We start from the raw sequence: 18329 nt of genomic DNA, 5'->3' as shown, positions 1-18329 counted from the left end.
TGAATAGTAAAATGGAGTTATTATATAGTTGGGTTATTCAGTTCGCTCTCCTTGCCTCAATAACACTCTGAACAAGCAACCACCTAATTAAAAAAAGAAAGAAAAGGAAAAAGGCTTTCCATATAATTTGTCCTAAAGGAAAAAAAAAATAAGTTTTAATGCCGATAGGAGCATTCTGGTATATATGACCAGTGGTGAATTAAAATCAATAATGCACTATGTTAGCTTCTGCATCAGTCTCTGAGAAGCTTTAGACAATGAGGATGCAGCTTTGGGTAATGGGACAAAGCTCACTGTGTGGACATAATCAAGATTTTCAGCCTGTCAAATGGAGGAATAGACAGACCCCTGTTAAAATAAACTTCTGTTTACTCTGGCAACCAATCAACAGTAATTTACCAAGAATGAGCACTGTAATTCATCGCTCCTTAGTTATGTTCACAGAGGTGTGGCATGGATGTATGCATGGATGTAGGCTTATGAATAGAGCCATTGATGAAACCTTCCCATTGTACCCAGATGTATTGCATCTGGAGATGAAGAGGGACTAAAACTGCATCTATAACTGATAGCTTCTGCAGTCGGAGTTGAATTCTTGATTTTCAGTTGACAGCAGAGTGCTTCTCTTGACCCTCCCCTCAGCAGCTCCAAAATGTTCTACAGAAACCAAACTGTGCCACTTGAAACCTGGCACCCCTACCCTTTGTTAATTACATGGTCATCTTTCTCATTACTCAGGCTTCAAGTCAGAGTCGTCTCTTAGCCTCTTGGTTAACAAATCATGAGCTTTGCGGCATGGAACTGGGTTCTGTGCCTACAGGCCATTTATTTCACACCTCACAGCCTCCATTTCTGCGTATAAAATGGTGACAATGATTCAGTGCTCTCAGTGTTGCTGTGAGGGGGAGATGTGATGATGCCTCATAAAACTGAGCACAGTTCTGGCTCAAAGGAGGCTCAGTAAGTGTCTGGGCAATGATTTGGGAGTAAATGACAATGTGGATGTAACTGGGCAGCAGTGTGTGCCACAGTTATGCCAGGAATATAGCTGGCTTTTTCTCTATGGAAAAAAAATGCAAAATTTTGAGGGTTTTGTGTGGGATGGTGCCTTGTGAGCAAAAGGCAGGAGGATTCTGGGTGGTATTAAGTCAGTTATCAGTCTTTGGAAGGCAGCTATGCTAACCACTATACCACCAACACCCCAATTATCAGTCTTTGTAGACACTGCAAAGACCAGCTGGATATTGAGCCGTGGAACAAGACTTCAACTGTCATTGGTTTTTTGTTTGCTTGGTTGGTTGTTTTAATCCTAACTTGAGGATGTGTTTTTATTGATTTTTAGAGAGGATGGGAGGAAGGGAGGAAGGGAGGAAGGGAGAAAGGGAGAGGGAGAGGGAGGGGGGAGGGAGAGAGAGGTGAGAAAGAAACAACAATCCGTGGTCTCCCAGGGACTGACTCCTCAACCTTATGGTGTACAAGATGATGCTCCAACCCACTGAGACACCCAACCATAGCAAACTATCACTGTTTTTAAAGGATAAGTCTCCACATACAAAACAGTTTTGAATTGGGTATAGAGTGCTGATAAATCCCAAAATGTTAGATACATTGAAACAGTGCCCTTTAATATGTTTGCGCCAAGTAGCTTATTTGGCTTTCGAATTTTTTCTTCCCGTTTGAGGGGAGTGAGAATTAGAGTAGTTAGGTACAGTTTGTGAGCCTAGTGGTTAGCGATAGTGCACACTCTACCCTCCTAGTCAATGTTTTTCCCCTTCACTGACCTACAGCATCTCCTAAACTTAAGTTTAAAGGCCAGTGACCATATCCTTACACTGCTCTCCTTACTAAATTTTATTCTAAGGCCACTTTTATTATTGGCATTTTCTTAACTCTAAATGAAACGTAATAATATCATATATCTTTAAGGTACAACATATAAAACATGAAATTCTTGTAAGTCACATGTTGAAGTAATAATTTCACATCCTTATAATAATTCCTTTATCTGTAAACACACACACCCACACACACACTCACCTTTCTAACAACTCAGGTCTGCTTAATAAAGTGTTGATTATATATTTTTAATATTGATTTGATTTGTATGAAGCATATGTCATACAATGCTACACATATTTTGTAAATTATTACTGATTTTAAGAATAGTATTTTTTTAATGGGGCATAAGTTAATTAGATAATAAAATGACAGATTTCAGTGCATCTTCCCCTATTTCTCTACTAAAATTTACAATAGCAACATTAGAAATTATGTATGTGTATGAGGATTTTTCCTTTCCCAACAGAAAATAACATTGTTCATCAAAAACAAAATTAAAGAAAGCAATTTTTAGTAGAAAAGGAATGGCATGTGAACCAGAAAATGCACATGAATATAAATATTCACAATTTCTCTGGGTCTTCTATACTTATTGCTTATTTACTGATACGCATGTTAACAATGCAAAATCCACTATATTGTATCAATTGTGTATTCTTTATTAGTGGCAGAGTGAGGACTGGACTTCAGGCCTACTGAGAAGTGCCACATTCTCTGATGATGGCTTGATAGCTGTATGTGCAGTTTTAATCCCTATATTTATTGCGGGGGATATTTTATTCATGATTTGATTCCTTTACTTCTTTTTATTCAACCTTAAATCACATTCATTTTAAGGAAAAAATTCTTAAGACAAACATACAAAAGAGAGTCTAAGAATAGCAACCACAACAAACTCCGTCCTGATGAATTGGAAAGGAGAAACTCAAAATGATGTTAGTTCAAATGCATCTCTGTTATTTCATTTATTATACTGGCTCCACTGGAAAGCTTTCCCTCTATGTGTGTTCCATGTCCACCTCTCCTTTGGAGCTAAGATCCAATATGACATCTCAGTGAAGCTTGCCTAGATTCTGTGTAATAACATCGCTTGAAAAGTGTTACAGTGCATTTTTCCCACCTATATGTGCCTACTACACACTTTCAGACGTTTTAGTTGAACAAATAAGACTTTTTCCCCTTCAACTGAACTTTAGACTTTTTGAGAGTGAAAATTAAGTCATATAGACCCCCCACCTCTAAGCCATTTAACACTCAATGAAACATCTCATGAATAATAGAGGTAGCTCTATGTTGGGAGGTGGGGAGGCCCAATCTGATAGACATCCATACACAAGATTTGTCTCAGCTAAATTATGTAAAATAACTGCAGTAAACTGGTACATTTTCCTAAGGTTTCAAAGTAAGAAAAGTACTCTTAATGATTCCTTCAAAGATCATATAGCCTTTAAATTCTGTAACCAAATATATTTGAAATAAAACTGCTAAAAGATAAATGCATCCCCCCAAAAATGATAGATAGCAAGAAGGAGCAAGAGACAGTACACAGAGGTAACTCAGGTGAGAAGGATCGTGATAACGTTTGATTTTCTAGACTTCGTGTTTGAGGCAGAAGGAACAACACCATCAGATTGCAGTGCAATCAGCTGGAGGTTTTCAAGGTTTGTGTGGCGAGGACCATCATTCGAATCTCCCAGAAATCACTTGCACAGGATGAAGACAGCTGTTGTGAGCACTGGGACTCTGCCCCGAGTCATATTCTTGTCTTGCTGCTGAAACAGTCGGCCCTGGCAGATTGTCACAGCCCTTAACCAAAGGCAGACACAGATTATCACAGCCCTTAACCAAAGGCAGACACAGAGGCCGTGGGTAAATAGTCCAGTGGTTTGGCTTGTGTAGGATAAGTCTGAGGTGGGTTCTACCTGCCAGAATTCCCGGTCCAGACAGACTCCAGTTGTCCTCGATGACCCTCGCTTGATGGCACAGCCTTTGCGCCCTTCTCTCCTGTCTCCCTTCCTCACTCCTACGCCCTTAATTCCTGCATCACTGACCACCTCCCAAACAGACTACTTCCACTCAAGTTTTTATCTCAAGAGTTTTCTTCTGAGGATAAAGAATACAAACAGAGACTATTGTTTGCTTCTGGTATTTCAGATGAACATTTTCTGCTTCTTTCTATTTAAAATTTTGACACCAAAAATTATATTTGGTCTTTGAGTCTTTATTATTTACAGCCCATAAAATCCTTCATGACCCAATGTAATTCCTGACCAAGCTAGAGACCAAAGTTCACTCTTATCATAATTGTAGATGATCCTACAGGATGCTTTTATCACGTGGCTTCCCAAATACAGGAATTGGGAACACGAAACCTAGTTCAAATGATAAATTGGTCAAATAAAATAAACTAATGCTGTAAAATTTGATTCATGAGGGGAAAGTTATTGACTCTGCTGATCTAGGTAGAGAAATTACTTTTCACAGATATCAAAACTCTGAATTGAAAAAACTTTTAAAGATGGTATAATGCTACATTTTAGGTGAGTTTCTTGTGCTGATTCAAGGAAAAGTTTATCATAGAACTGCAAATTGTAGTGAGCTTATCAGCCTCATGTGAGTAATATTTTAGTGTATAAGCTTTTCAGTTTTATATATATGCCACTGGAAGATTGGTTTCTTGGTTGAAATAATAAATGTATGTCTCATAACTACACCAATGCAGTGAATTAGTTTCATTTGTAGACAATGCATGAATGTCTCTTTCATTCATTAATTCATCCAAAAACATTAGCTTAGGACCTTATATTTCTCTTATTGTGCTAATGGGGAAAACAAGGATTATCTATGTTATTCAGTATTTCATAATCTAGTGGGTTTTAATTGAACTTCTTATCACACTTACATGTTGAGAAAATATAAATGTTAAATTTTGCTTTAGTTATCTGAGAGATGTTATGGAAAAAGGGTATAAAACTTTAATAAATATAGCTTTTAGGTAAACAAATCTGAAATGTTAGTGAGATAGTTCACAGATTTATAAAGGATCTCACCATTAAAAACAGAGTTATAATAGAAGTGTTTTATACTAGTGTATTTATTAAAAGAATAACATCTTTATTTTTATTTTGTCCTGAAACATTAATTGCAACAGATTTATGAATGACCTAATTCTGTATTAAGTTTTAGCAATAAAAACTTTATTACAACACTTGTTATGAGAAACATGACATAAAATTTTAAAAAGCAATTCTCAAATATTGTGCTTATAGTCTCAGCCTTGAATGGTATTTTTTCCATGATTAGTATTCCTATGTAATTTTAAACACTTCTCTAGTTTATGTTAAAATGTATGTTTAATAATTTAGGTAAAAGCATGAAAGCCAAGATAAGAATTCAAATAAAATAACTACTCCCCTTACTCCCCCAAAAGAATCATGAATTTATTAAAATAAATGTTTAAACTCTTTACCATTCCAGGATTCATTGAAAGTATATTAAATTATTAAATTTATAATGTATGGGACTTCAGGTTCAGAAATGGTGGATTCTTTCTTAACTTAAACTCACTAAAGATATAATATAATGCCTTTTGTTTTATTTTTAAATATATATATATTTTTTATTGATTTCAGAGAGGAAGGGAGAGTAAGAGATAGATAGAAACATCAATGATGATAGAGAATTACTGATTGGCTGCCTCCTGCACACCCCCTACTGAGGATTGCCCTCAACTCAGGTATGTGTCCTGACTGGGAATCGAACCTGGGACCCTGAGTCCACAGGCCGATGCTCTATCCACTGAGCCAAACCAGATAGAGCATGTCTTTTGTTTTCTTAAAGGTAATTCTCAACCTTAACAAAATCTTATGTGATCTAAGTAGGAATTACTAAAATCTCATCTGCCAATCACTACCCTGGGGGAAAAAATAGAATGAAATAGAATGCCTGAATTTTAGATAATTCAATACATTTATACTTGCAATTTTATTGGGAAAATTGACACATGGCTCAGAGGAAATGATGATTTTTAAAATTTATATGTATTTGAAGGTTTATATTAATATATAGTCTCTTTTAAATATAACAAGACAACTCTAAGTAGGTTATAACTTTTAAAAAATAATGCCAATATGTAAATGAAATTAACAAAATGTAATTTCCCTCACGGTAGAAACACTGCTATGTTGTTTCTCCAGAAACTTTATTCCAGGAGTTGGCCATAGGGTATGCCATTCAATCAATGTTAGTTAAGAGAAGTTCTACGTAAGAATAAGAAGCTAATGGAAAGGGAACAAAATCATAATAGGAAATAGTATGTAAAATGTTCTATAAAAAAATGTTTCATCAATTTGAAGCTTTAATCCAATAGATGTTTACAGGTCACTCAATATGACAGTCATAAAATAAATGTGGCTTTACTGTATCTACTCATAAAAGATTGTAGGGTATCTTTATAATCATTTTTTTTTCATAAACCTAATATACTTTATGCATTTACTCACTTAGGGAAGGTCTGGATTTCACATTTATAAATTGAGATGTCTCCTTTTTTGTTTTTAGATCTCTGCCCTATGTTTATTTGGTAGAACAAAAGACTTGTTTGCATAGGAGGGATAAGGCAAACCAATATCCAAAATGAAAAATGGATTGATGGATAGCAGCTGTTACTCCATGCGACTCACTACAACCACCTTATACTTTTACCTTTACTGTTGGAAAAATACCACCTACAACCATTGCAGCTTCCTCACTACTGGCTGTGATAGATGTGGGTGAATTTCCAGGCATGAAAATGAACACAGAGAGAGTAAGTGTCTGACCCACTTTTACAAAGACAGTAAGTGGGAGAGACAACTCTGAATCCACTTTTCCCCACTGGATAGCACATGAAGCTTCTCAATCAGGCAGTGTATTGTCAGAAATAAACATTTGTGTGAGAGTGTGTGTGCATGCACATACATATGCATCAATCAATTATTTTATTATTGGACAAAGCTGGTAAGCATAAGCAAGACATGCAAAGAGAGAAATAGTACCACATAGTACAAGCTAAAGAAGAAGCAGTAGGGTTGAAATAAAGGGAAGAAAAGAGAGAAGGAGAACAGAGAGACCACTATAATATGTACAAGAATTCCTATTCTGGAATTAAAAGCAATCTACATAACAGAAACAAGTTATCCAGGTGAGTTTCAAGCTTCAGAAGAGCTTAATAGGAACATAAAATTAATAGGAGCCTTAAATGATATGAAGACAAAACAATAGAAGATGCAAAGGCAGAAGGCTTAGCCCAGATTTAAACACACACACACACACACACACACACACACACACACACACACACTCACACACACACAAAAAAAACCCACCAAAGTATTTGTGTATCAAATTGTATTAAAATGATAGATTTCATTTTAATGGCCTCAGAAGCTTTAAAAATGCCAACATTAATATTTTTAGGGTATTAAAAATATGCCAACATCTTGGTTGCCTCACTATTCATTGACTTAGCTCTGGGCGCAGTCTGTGCCCTGAGATTTTTAAAACCTCACAGGTGATTCTACTGTGCAGCCATTATTACAAACCACTGAATCAGGACCACACAAATATATGGTGGACATGAATGCGAACTTAGATCATTGAAAGGATGGCTTAAAACTTTAGCAAGTGAAAAGGAAAGCCAAAGAATTAGAACAACCAGAAGGTATTATAGAAACAGAGAACAAAATGACTCTAATACAGATAACCAATATCCCTGAAGTAGACACTCTAAGAAGAAAGAAAATGGTGATTTAAAATATAATAAGTGTTCATAATAAATGAACATTTTCATGAAATCAAGAGAAAAGTGAATCTGAAAATCAAAATTACACGTTTACACCAGGAAAGTTTTACATAGAACAATCAGCATAAAGTAATTTATGAAGTGAATGTTTCAACATTAAGAATTAAAGGATAAAGTTTAGGCTTTCCTGCAGAGAAAACAAATCATTCACAAGGGGTAGGGTTGGGTGGGAGAGAAGAATCAGAATCATCAGAGTTCAAAATACCATTTTTGTTGGAAAGTGTGATACAGTCCTATTACAGCCAACCAAAGTTAGCAGAAAGAGAAAAATTAAAAAACAAACAAATAAAAAAAACGCACACAAGGAAAAAAGACCAATAAACCATGCTTGAAAATCCCAGTCATGCATAAAATCAAGGCAACCACCTCAAAATTGGTTGTGAGCACTGATCTGATATACATGGAAAGCTAAGAATAGAAAAATAAAGAAAGTATTGATATAACAAAAGTTTTCTTTTACTTTACCAATAAAAACGAGGATAAAGTAAAAGCAATATAACATCTCACTATCTCACAGATTCTACGTCCCTGAACATTCCAGTCACTTTACAATGAAGAATCCTTTTCTGCACCTTGTAGAAGAGGGGTTGGCAAACTTATTCTGTAAAAGGCCAGAGAGTAAATATTTTATGCTCTGTGGGCTGTTAACTTCCTGTCAAAACTTCTCAGCTCTGCTGCTGTGGCAAAAAGCAGCCACAGACAATCTGTGCTTCTGTTTAAACAAAACAATATTTATAGAATCTGGGATTTGTATTTAAATACATTTTGTGTGTCATAAATACTCTATAACATTTTTTCAACCATTTGTAAATGCTAAAACCACTGTTAGCTGGTGGGTCTTATTAAAACATTAAGTGGGCCAGATCAAACCGACAGCTATAGTTTGCCAAGCTGTATTTGAGACCAGTGCTTTTCATATTCAGCACTATTCACATTTTGGGCTGGAGAATTCTTCACTATGGAAAACTGTCCCCTGCATTGCAGTTGTTGTTGTTGTTTTTGTTTGTTTTAGCAGCATCTTTGGCCTGCACACACTAGATGTCCATAGCACCCATTTAGACATTGCCAGTGTGTTCTGGCTAAGAACCACTGTTCTTGACTATTATTAACTCTGTAGGCATTAAGCAAAGATATTTCCAAGTGTAAACTTTATCAGCAGAGAATTCAGAGGGGCTTTTTCCTCCATCTGAACACTAACTTCATTAGGGAATAATATACTATAATGGCTCCAGCTGCCTTTCCTAACACTTAGATACATTAACTTAATCACCTCCCTCCCCACGCCACTCCTGCTTTTTTAACTTCACTTAAACCACTGTCAAGTCAACCCTCCAAACTATACTGTTTATTATGAGATTCCATGAACTTTTTAGGCTCAGTGACGTAAATTAAAATGAAATAAGGATCACCATTTGAAATATCAAAGAAATGGGTGTTGATGATTTAGCAAAACCATGCATAGTGCCTCCATTGTGAGCAAAGCAATTCCCATCAATATTAGTTTAAGGTACATACCTATAAAGAACAAAATGGTTTAAGTATTATCAGTTCTGAATTTTAGCAGTTTTCTGATATATTCAGCAAACATGATATTTTTATTGGGGTATAATTGACATACAATATTCTATTAGTTTCAGGTGTACATCACAGTGATTCACAGTGATTCAATATGTATTATACATTATGAAATAATCCCCATGATAAGTCTAGTTACCATCTGTTACCATACAAAGTTATTACAATATTATTGACTATGTTCCCTAGGCTGTACATGATTTTGAATAGGACTTCATCTGTTTGATGAAATCAAGAAAGGTAAACACATAAAGAGAATCTTGTTTCTCACTGAAATAATTCAAGAAAAAATACCCACACAACTGCATAAAATGTAAGGCTTCAAAGCAGAAGATAAGTTTCATTTGCATGTGTGTGTATTTCAAGAGTGGGTTTGTATGTTTCTCATGATTCCAAATGACTTCACAACTAAAAAAATCAGTGCTAAATAAATGTTCTTGATTAGCATAATATATATTGTGATATCAATAATTCAGCTAATTTCCCCTCCTTTGTTGTTTTTATCTTTATGGATAAATAACTTTTTAAGTGGCTTTATGTTTGAAGTTTGACTCTAGTTCAATCATGCATGCACAGATGAATGATTCTATTTATGAATCCCATTAGTATTAGTTAAGAAGACTATGTTCTGGGCATTGTTCTTCGTTCTTTTGACCACTGTAAGTTATAGAGAACTATTAGTGCCCTCCAGTCTTCTAGACAAACAGTAGAGATAGTCATTGGGATATAACCATAAAAGTCTGCCAGTTGAAGACCAGTAGGAATGTTTACATAAAATGACAGCCACTTTCTCTTCCCTTTCCAAGTCCATTCCTTGTAATAAAATGAAATGTTCCAATTTTCCCTTTCTTTCTCACCCAGCTACTAGAGATGCATTTTCTTTTATGTTTGATGATCGAGTGCTTAGCAGTGTTTAGGGCTATGTGGGCTATTGGTGAGAATAGTAATATGAACATAGTAAAATCCATAAGAAAAAAATTAGTATTTTGTGATGCTAAAATAATACACTTTAAGAACATAAAATAAACATATTTCCTTTTGAAATAGTTCTTGTAACATCAAAATGACCTCTGGGACCTGTTCCAGGAGAGTTATTCCCCAGACATAGGTGGAATCCATGTGTATATTTTATGCATAATTTATGGAATCCAAGAGGTTCCCTCAGTAGTTTTCCAGAATTTGGGAATAATTGAGGTCAACATGGCATCTGCTGGGTGAGGGAACCCACCAAGATGAGGAAAATGCAATAGAAAATTTTAAACTGTGGTTGGATGGACAGTGAAAATCGATGATGAGAAAATGGACCATTTTTGCCTCAGAAATTTTTCACTGTTCACTGAATTAAATCCACCTGCTAATGGTTGTGAACTTGGCATTTTTCCCACCTTGGCAAATATTTTGGTGTTAGTTATGATCACCTGCTATAAACTGGCAACTCCACTCTGGTTGTCTTGGTGATGAGACACCAGATTTCAAACTGAAGCTCAATTTCAATGATTTTTTTTAGAATAAAATAGAGCTTCCCGGCTCCTGCTGAGTGATCATGATGCCCTCCAGCTGAACATGGGTGTAGCTTCAAAGTTCCTTCTCAATAGAGGGTTCTAGGCAGCTACCACACTAGATTGATTAGAATTGGTCTGTGAGATAAAAGCACTTTCCCCTCTTTGAAGACATAGTAGATTAACACTCTGGTATTACTGAGTTTAATGGAATGGTTATCAAGAAACCAAATCCTTTTCCATTTACTTACAAAAAATATGGGGACGATTCATTGATAAATAAGACTGGTTTTCTCCTGAGGGAATTTAAGGCAAGTACAAAAGAAGACATACATAATTACATGTGATACAGTATATTAAATGTTATTCTGCAGATGTTTATAATTAGTGGAGATGATCAAAATAAAGGAGAGATCAAATATACTTAGAAGACTTCACAGAAGTAAAATTAGATATGAGAAAGATGTTATGAATTGGACTAACGGCTGAGTATTGCAAAAATAGAAAATATGTAAGAGTCAAGCATCAAGGTGGATACTTTGGGATGACTAGGATGGAGGTGCCAAAGTATGTGTGGAAGAGAAATGGAGCCTAGTTAAAGGAAGGCAACACATGTGCCATTGGGGGGAATATTTACTCTATACTATAAAAATGGAAGGTAAATGGACCAAGTTTAGAAGCAGAAGGATAACAATTATATTTTAATTTATAGAATGTATGCTTGCTGAAAATATTATAAAATATTATAAAAGACACTTACAAGGCATAACCATACAGGCTGGAATCAAGTTAGAGGTTACTGTCACAGTCTAGGGAAGACATACATTTTTATTTTGAAGAAATAGAAGGGATAAAGTAGAATGGATTGGCTTGAGAAGCATTTTATTCATCAAGGTAGCTAATGGATTCTGGGAATGAGAAGGAGAGAGAAATCTAGAATAATACATTTTTATCTTGTGTAATTGAGTGGGGAATAAAATAATTAACTAAGGAAGACTAACACAAAGATAACAATCTGAGATCCAGAGTAAGGGGGAGAAGCATGACAAATTCAATGTTCGACACGACCACTTGAAGATATTGAGAATCATCCAAGGAGAATACCAAATGAAAAATGGGGTTACAGATTTGGACTCTGGTTCGATTGTTTTGCTACAGAATTACTTAGGAAAAACAACAATTTGAAGGTTAAGAAAAATAACAACAGGGAATATATGACCAAAATAAGCAAGAAATGTCGATGAGAAGTCAATTAATAGGGAAAAAAAAGCCTATCTAGAACTTAGTAAAAATTCACTGGTAATCTTAGCTAGAGATATTCCTCTGCGAGTTAGGAGGTAGAGCAGACAGAGGATTGAATGAGAGATGAAACACATGGTTCACTGGAGCCATGATGAAAAGTAGGGTGCTTTGTGATGAAAGCCACAGAAACCCAACAAAAGGTAGGTTTTCTCCGATTTGACCTATGGTATCACATTAATAGAAATGCAGAGGTAATGAGCCCTTCACCATTATTTAATCCATCAGGACATTTCTCTTTGATCTTTGCATCTTCAGCAGGAGTCATCCTAAGACTGGTTCGCCCATGGCTTGAAGAGAGATTGTAGGTACAAGATTCTTCATTTACATTCCAGTAAAGAGCTAGATAGAAGCCCACCTGCTACCATGGACTATAAGCCAAGTCTTTCGGTTTTGTTAGGCAAACTGAGGAAACATGTCTAGCCCTATACTGATTCCAATAACCAGGGAAAATCCAGGTGCTACTGAATAGAATCCACCTCGGAGGATGGGCCTGGCGGGTGGTTGAACTAAATTAGGGTTCTAGCAGAAAAAAGAGGGTCCATTTGTTGGATAAGCAACCAACAGTGTTCTCTGTAAGGACAGTGAAGAGGGTTCAGTCCCGCAGACCAGGAGCTAAAGGGCAAAGACATACAAGTGACATTATCATGTTACACTTTTGCCTTTTCCTCCTTTTGCCTACTGTTGTTTTGTGAAATGTGAGCATGTTTCTATGCTGAAGGAATGTGCTAGGGAGGGAGAAGTTGAGAGGAGAGGAGAGACAGATCAATGGAATGAAGCCCAGGATGACAAGAATGAGTGGAATTCATACACAGATGGAGAGATAGCTGCCGAGGAGAAGGCACTGGCAGGTCCTTGTGTTTAGTGTTTGGCGGACAGTTGGGACTAAAGTTGAGAGAAGCTTCACTCAGAAGGGCACTTATTTTTCCTGTAAAGTAGGAGAGGCAGAAGCCACTTGGCAAGAATGTGGAACAAGTGGCTGTTAAACTAGAGTTTGTAAGAAAAGTTCTATTTTCTGCTTCCTCTTGTCATCCTTTTTCCAGCTCTAAGTCAGGGCCAGCATGCTGCCCTTAGCCCTCCAGAGATGCTCCCTGGCCCCCGCTGCCTCACAATGGTGCTCCAGGGCCACTTGGGTGCTTTCAGTTTTAATCCCTGCCCTTGTCTGTCTGCTTTCTCGCCTGCTGCCCACCCTAATTCCCTGCCCTTTGTCTCTCTGGCTTCCCCTCTGTGCTTTGTGCTCACATCCATATTTCTCTGCTGTCTTCTGTCATGACCTTTGACTCCACTGTCTAAGAGAAAGCCAAAGAATCCATCTGAAGAGGATGACCATAATTTTATCCAAATAGCTTAGTACAAGGGAAAAAAGGGAGGCTGACACTAACAGAAGATAGCCAAAAAATGCTGTAAGAATAACTTTTAAATTTTTTGTCATGGATATATTATTAGGTAGCAGTTGGTAAATATCATACATATAGTTGCCTCTATATAAAAATGGTAAGGTATTTATTAACTCAACTTAAAATTATAAAGGTTAAAATAAAATTTATTTTCAAAGTAATGTAATTATTACATTACGTAATTATCTGTATTTTTTTTATTTTCCTCATCAGTTCATAAATTTTAATTACTCCAAATTAATGACAATTCATGTCAGTAACTTCCCCATTTGCTAAAATATTTGCCAATAGAACAGTAAAATGTTAGTCTATTTTACATAGGGTTTTTACTGGTGCATATACTACTGTTCAATACGACATAGAAACAGCTTTATTTCCACTTACATAAAGTGTTTTTGAAATAGACAAAACACTAAGTTTCAGAGTGGGCCAATTTTGCTTTCTTTTTAGAGGAAACAGACACAGGCCTATTCTCCTTTAGTAATAGTCTGACCTACATAAATTGTGAGTGGCTGTGGTTTTCTCATTTTCCCCAGTGAGAGGAGAAATATCTGCACCCCCTGTCCTCCTGCTCCCACAAAAGGGGAAAAATGATCACAGCTTTGAATACAATTTTTGTTGAGCTTGTTTTTTCCTCACCTTAGGTGACCAGATCGATAAGACAGTCCAGCAGCTGAGAGAGAAAAAAATCACATGACTGGAACACCGCCAGAGGCAGTTTCTCTGGTTCAGCAAGAGTCTATTATGATATGACAAAATTTAACATAAGTGGTATATAAGGAGACAGTCATAAGTCCATACATTGTAAGGGGCAAATGCAAATATAAGAATGACTCATAACAATACTCATATCAGCATCACTCTTCCACAAAAATCCAATATCGTGAATTTGACTTTCCAAGTCCATGTGGGGTTTCCCATCTTTAAAAGTGATATGTCTTCATGGACACTAATTAGTAAATGATATAACCACCCTGTAGTCAGTCTACTCTGTGGCCCGCAGGCTAAGATGGCTGCGCATTTGCTCAGACTCTTGACAATGAGCTGCTCGTGTTAAGAGCTGGTCCCCCTTCCCTGTCTGTATGAGGGATGCAGCTCCTGAAATCCGACCAGCTCCCAGAAAGAATGGGGCACTGACATGGCCAACCTGCTCCATTCCAGGAAACGCTCTGATCCATTCAGGTATCATTTATTAAAGAGCATTTGCTGAGCTCGTACAATGGAGAAGGCATCGTATGTATCATCAAATCACAAAACCACAGGGAGGCGGGGACCTTCAGAGCTGCCTCTGGGCTTGGAATGTGCTTGTACATCTTATTCATTTGACTTTTACTATTTTTAGAAAATTCAACTCAGTTCTTGCCTTTTCTCCTCCATCACTCCTCCATCCTCCAAAAATTCTGAGCGGTGTCTGTCTTTCTTATATGTCTTTATGTTCTGATGTTGACTATAGTTTGTACTGTAAATGACAGCAATAGGAACAACAACAATCAATATGTCAGGTACAGCAATAAGGGACTTATTTGCTCTATTTTATTGAATTATTGCAACAGCGGTTCTTCTCCCTATTAAGACTGCCTCTCCTTTGCTATGTCTGTTCTTTTGGACGTGGGACTCAGAGTGTTTATTCCTTATGAGACAAGCCATTCTCCAATGACCTGGACATAGCAAACTGTCCTAGGACAAGTAGCTTCATCAAGGAGACTTCAGTTCCTGCCTTTGGTGACCACATCAAAACCTGTAGGAAAATAAGTCGCCCGGCCTTCTTATAATTGCCAACTTGAACTGATCACCTACCTTTCTGTGAATCTAAGTGCCCCTCGGAGTCATGCTATCTTACCTTATAGGCCTGTTTAGTTTAATTACGTTAAAAAGATGTCCCCAATTTATTAAACTATTTTGATAAATCTTTATTAGCCTAGAATTTGAGGCCATTAAGGGAGACACTATTAGTTACTAAATGGCTATTATACATATTGGATTATTGAATACTGATAACCACCCCATGAAATGTATGCTAATATCCCCATTTTACATAAGAGGAAACGGAGGCACAGTCAGGCAAAACACCCTATTTTGTTTTCACAAAAGAAAGTGGCCCAGACACCAGGGCCATATGATTCTACAGCCTTAGCTCTCTTTACCTTTAAACTATGTCCCTTGCCTCCCCATCCTTCAAGGCTTACAGTAGATTTTAATGTCCTTATATAATGAACTAAAATTGCATGCTGTGTCCAGACTCACCATACAAAGAAGTTCCTTGAGCCCTAGCCAGTTCTCAGTGGATAGAGCATCAGCCTTCAGATCCAAGGGTCAAGGGCACATGCCCTGGTTATGGGCCTGATCCCAAGTAGGGGGCATGCAGGAGGTAGCCAATCAATGATTCTCTCTCATTATTGTTGTTTCTATCCCTCTCTTTCTTTCCCTTCCTCTCTGAAATCAATAAAAATATTTTTTTAAAAAGAAATTCCTTGAAGGCAGAGTCCTGTGACTCACTGATCTATACATATAGTTCTAAATGCAAGAGTGAGTCCACACATATCAACAGCTCCCTAATAATTATAATAGTTTTCATCCAACTTGCACTCATCTACTTGAACCAAAAATTCCAGAGAAAGAAACCGTGGCGCGTCCTAGAAAGCCTTCGAGAATGCTAACTCCATTAACTTTTTAGTATCTTCAAGAAAGAAAGGCTGCTTCTATGGACTCAAATTTGAAAACAATGAGCACCTGGTAAAAAGTGCAGGACACTGCCCCAGCTGGCTTGGCTCAGTGAAGAGAGCGTCAGCCTGCAGACTGAAGGGTCCCAGTTTTGATTCGGGACAGGGGCACATGCCTGGGTTTCAGGCTCGATCCCCTGTGGGGGGTGTGCAGGAGGCAGCCAATCAATGATTCTCTCTCATCATTGATGTTTCTATCTCTCCTTCTCTCTTCCTCTCTGAAATCAATAAAGAAATATATTTTTAAAAAGTGCAGGACACTAACTTCAAAGTCTTATTATACGGACTAACGCTACAAGCACAGAAAACCATATACCTATACTTCCTATTAGGGGAAATACACTGTTTTCTGGGAGGTACCACAAGTAATTGTAAATAGATACTGCATAGAGACATGTATCCACAATATTTGATTTGATATTTCCTCGAACAGAAAAAACTCATTCCTAATATTGCTCATATTTAATATTCAATTTTCCGTATCAACTATATGCATAATATGCATATATTATTATATTCTATATAGTACTTACATAAAAATAATACATATATAATAATATAAGTGGGCCTATTTCAAAAGATATATTCATTTAAGATTTACATCTAATGTTTTTTTTAATGACCTTAAGTGGACAGTTATAGCATTTTTGTTGCTATGAAAAATGATTTTAAGAATATCTCCACAATGTACATTCTTCAGACAGTTTAAAATGTTGTTAATCAGCAATTAAAGTATCTTTGGTATTCAGACACTGAATCCATTTGCGGAAGATATGTCCGTTATAATGTTTTAGAATGTGCATTATATCTACTTCATTCTCATTCTAGGAACGATGCCAAAATCCTTTCTCCGAAGAGGAAAAAGTAAGAGGCATAAATATGGTCTTGCAACAGAATAAAAAACTTCGCTGAGGCACAAGAACAGTTTTGTAAAAACCAAGGCTAACTTTTTAATCTTCAGTAATTCAAACATCTGGCGTTTAATCTCCAAAAGTGATCCCTTGTATTAAGTGTACACTTTACTCTTTTTGAAAGAATAGAAAATGGAATTTTGAGTTTAAAACCCTACAATTGGCCCAAATAAGCAGTCCTTGATTTTCATCACTTAAATGCTTAGACAAACACATGCTCTCATTAAATTTTCTACTTAGATGTTATTCGCAATGACATGTTCTAAATTTACTCCATCAGAGGCACATTTCATAGTACTACCATTCTCAGGGGCAGGATCCCACAAAATTCATGTTTGAATGACTTCATATATACTATTAATAATCATTTTAAATAATCATTTATTTAAATCCCACCATGAAAAAAGGCAGTCCCAGTGTAATAAACTGTTCAGTAGAAGTGAGGGTGATGCAGGGAAGGTGCTTGCCTGTCAGTCTAGTCTGGAGAACAGAGGGTTGGCTAGGGGGGTGGGCGCCCGTGTAAGCCGTGGTAGTTTGAGAATGCATAGTCCCCAGAGTTCACTCTCTCTGTGCTCCCCTTCTTCTTGCTCTCACTTGCTCTATGGCCACACGGACTCTACATCCAATGGACTGCAACTGGGGGTTCACGGTAAGCTCGCAAGATGCTGGACCAGACTGTGCTTTCATATGGAACAGAAACTCTGGCCACTGGCCTTAATTCTAGCCTTGCTGGAGACAGGACTGGACTTTTCCCATGGTGGGATGAGACCTTGAGGGGAACTCCCTTAACTTTACATCATCAATAAAGCTTTCTATAAAACCTCATCCTCCCATGGGGGCCTCAGGAAATTGTTCTCTAGGTGGCACCCCAAGAACTATAACGGTTGGAGGAAAGTGCAAATTCAACCCTGAATCACAGGATGTCCCCTTCATCTTGGATTGGACATGTTGCTGTAGCTGCAAAAATAGTGTTGATGCATCTAGGTTCTTTTGACTGTTTTCAGAGGCAGTGGTGAAGTAGTTGATGGCATCTGGATATCAGAATTGGGTAATTGCACAAACTGTACAAGCCTTTGTTCATTCAGCAATTCTGAGCCGAGACCCAACAACATCCCAAGCACTCTTATAGATGCTGGAGTGGGGACAAGAGAGATTAGGCACCTGCTCTCTGAGCTCACAAAATACTTAGGGATGGAGACAATGAGCATTTACACATATCAATAAACAATCATTTATATAAGCAATTG

The sequence above is a fragment of the Myotis myotis genome, unplaced genomic scaffold (genome assembly GCF_014108235.1).
Source record: "Myotis myotis isolate mMyoMyo1 unplaced genomic scaffold, mMyoMyo1.p scaffold_m19_p_3, whole genome shotgun sequence".
In the NCBI taxonomy this organism is placed as follows: domain Eukaryota; kingdom Metazoa; phylum Chordata; class Mammalia; order Chiroptera; family Vespertilionidae; genus Myotis; species Myotis myotis.
This window is presented reverse-complemented; position numbering follows the sequence as displayed.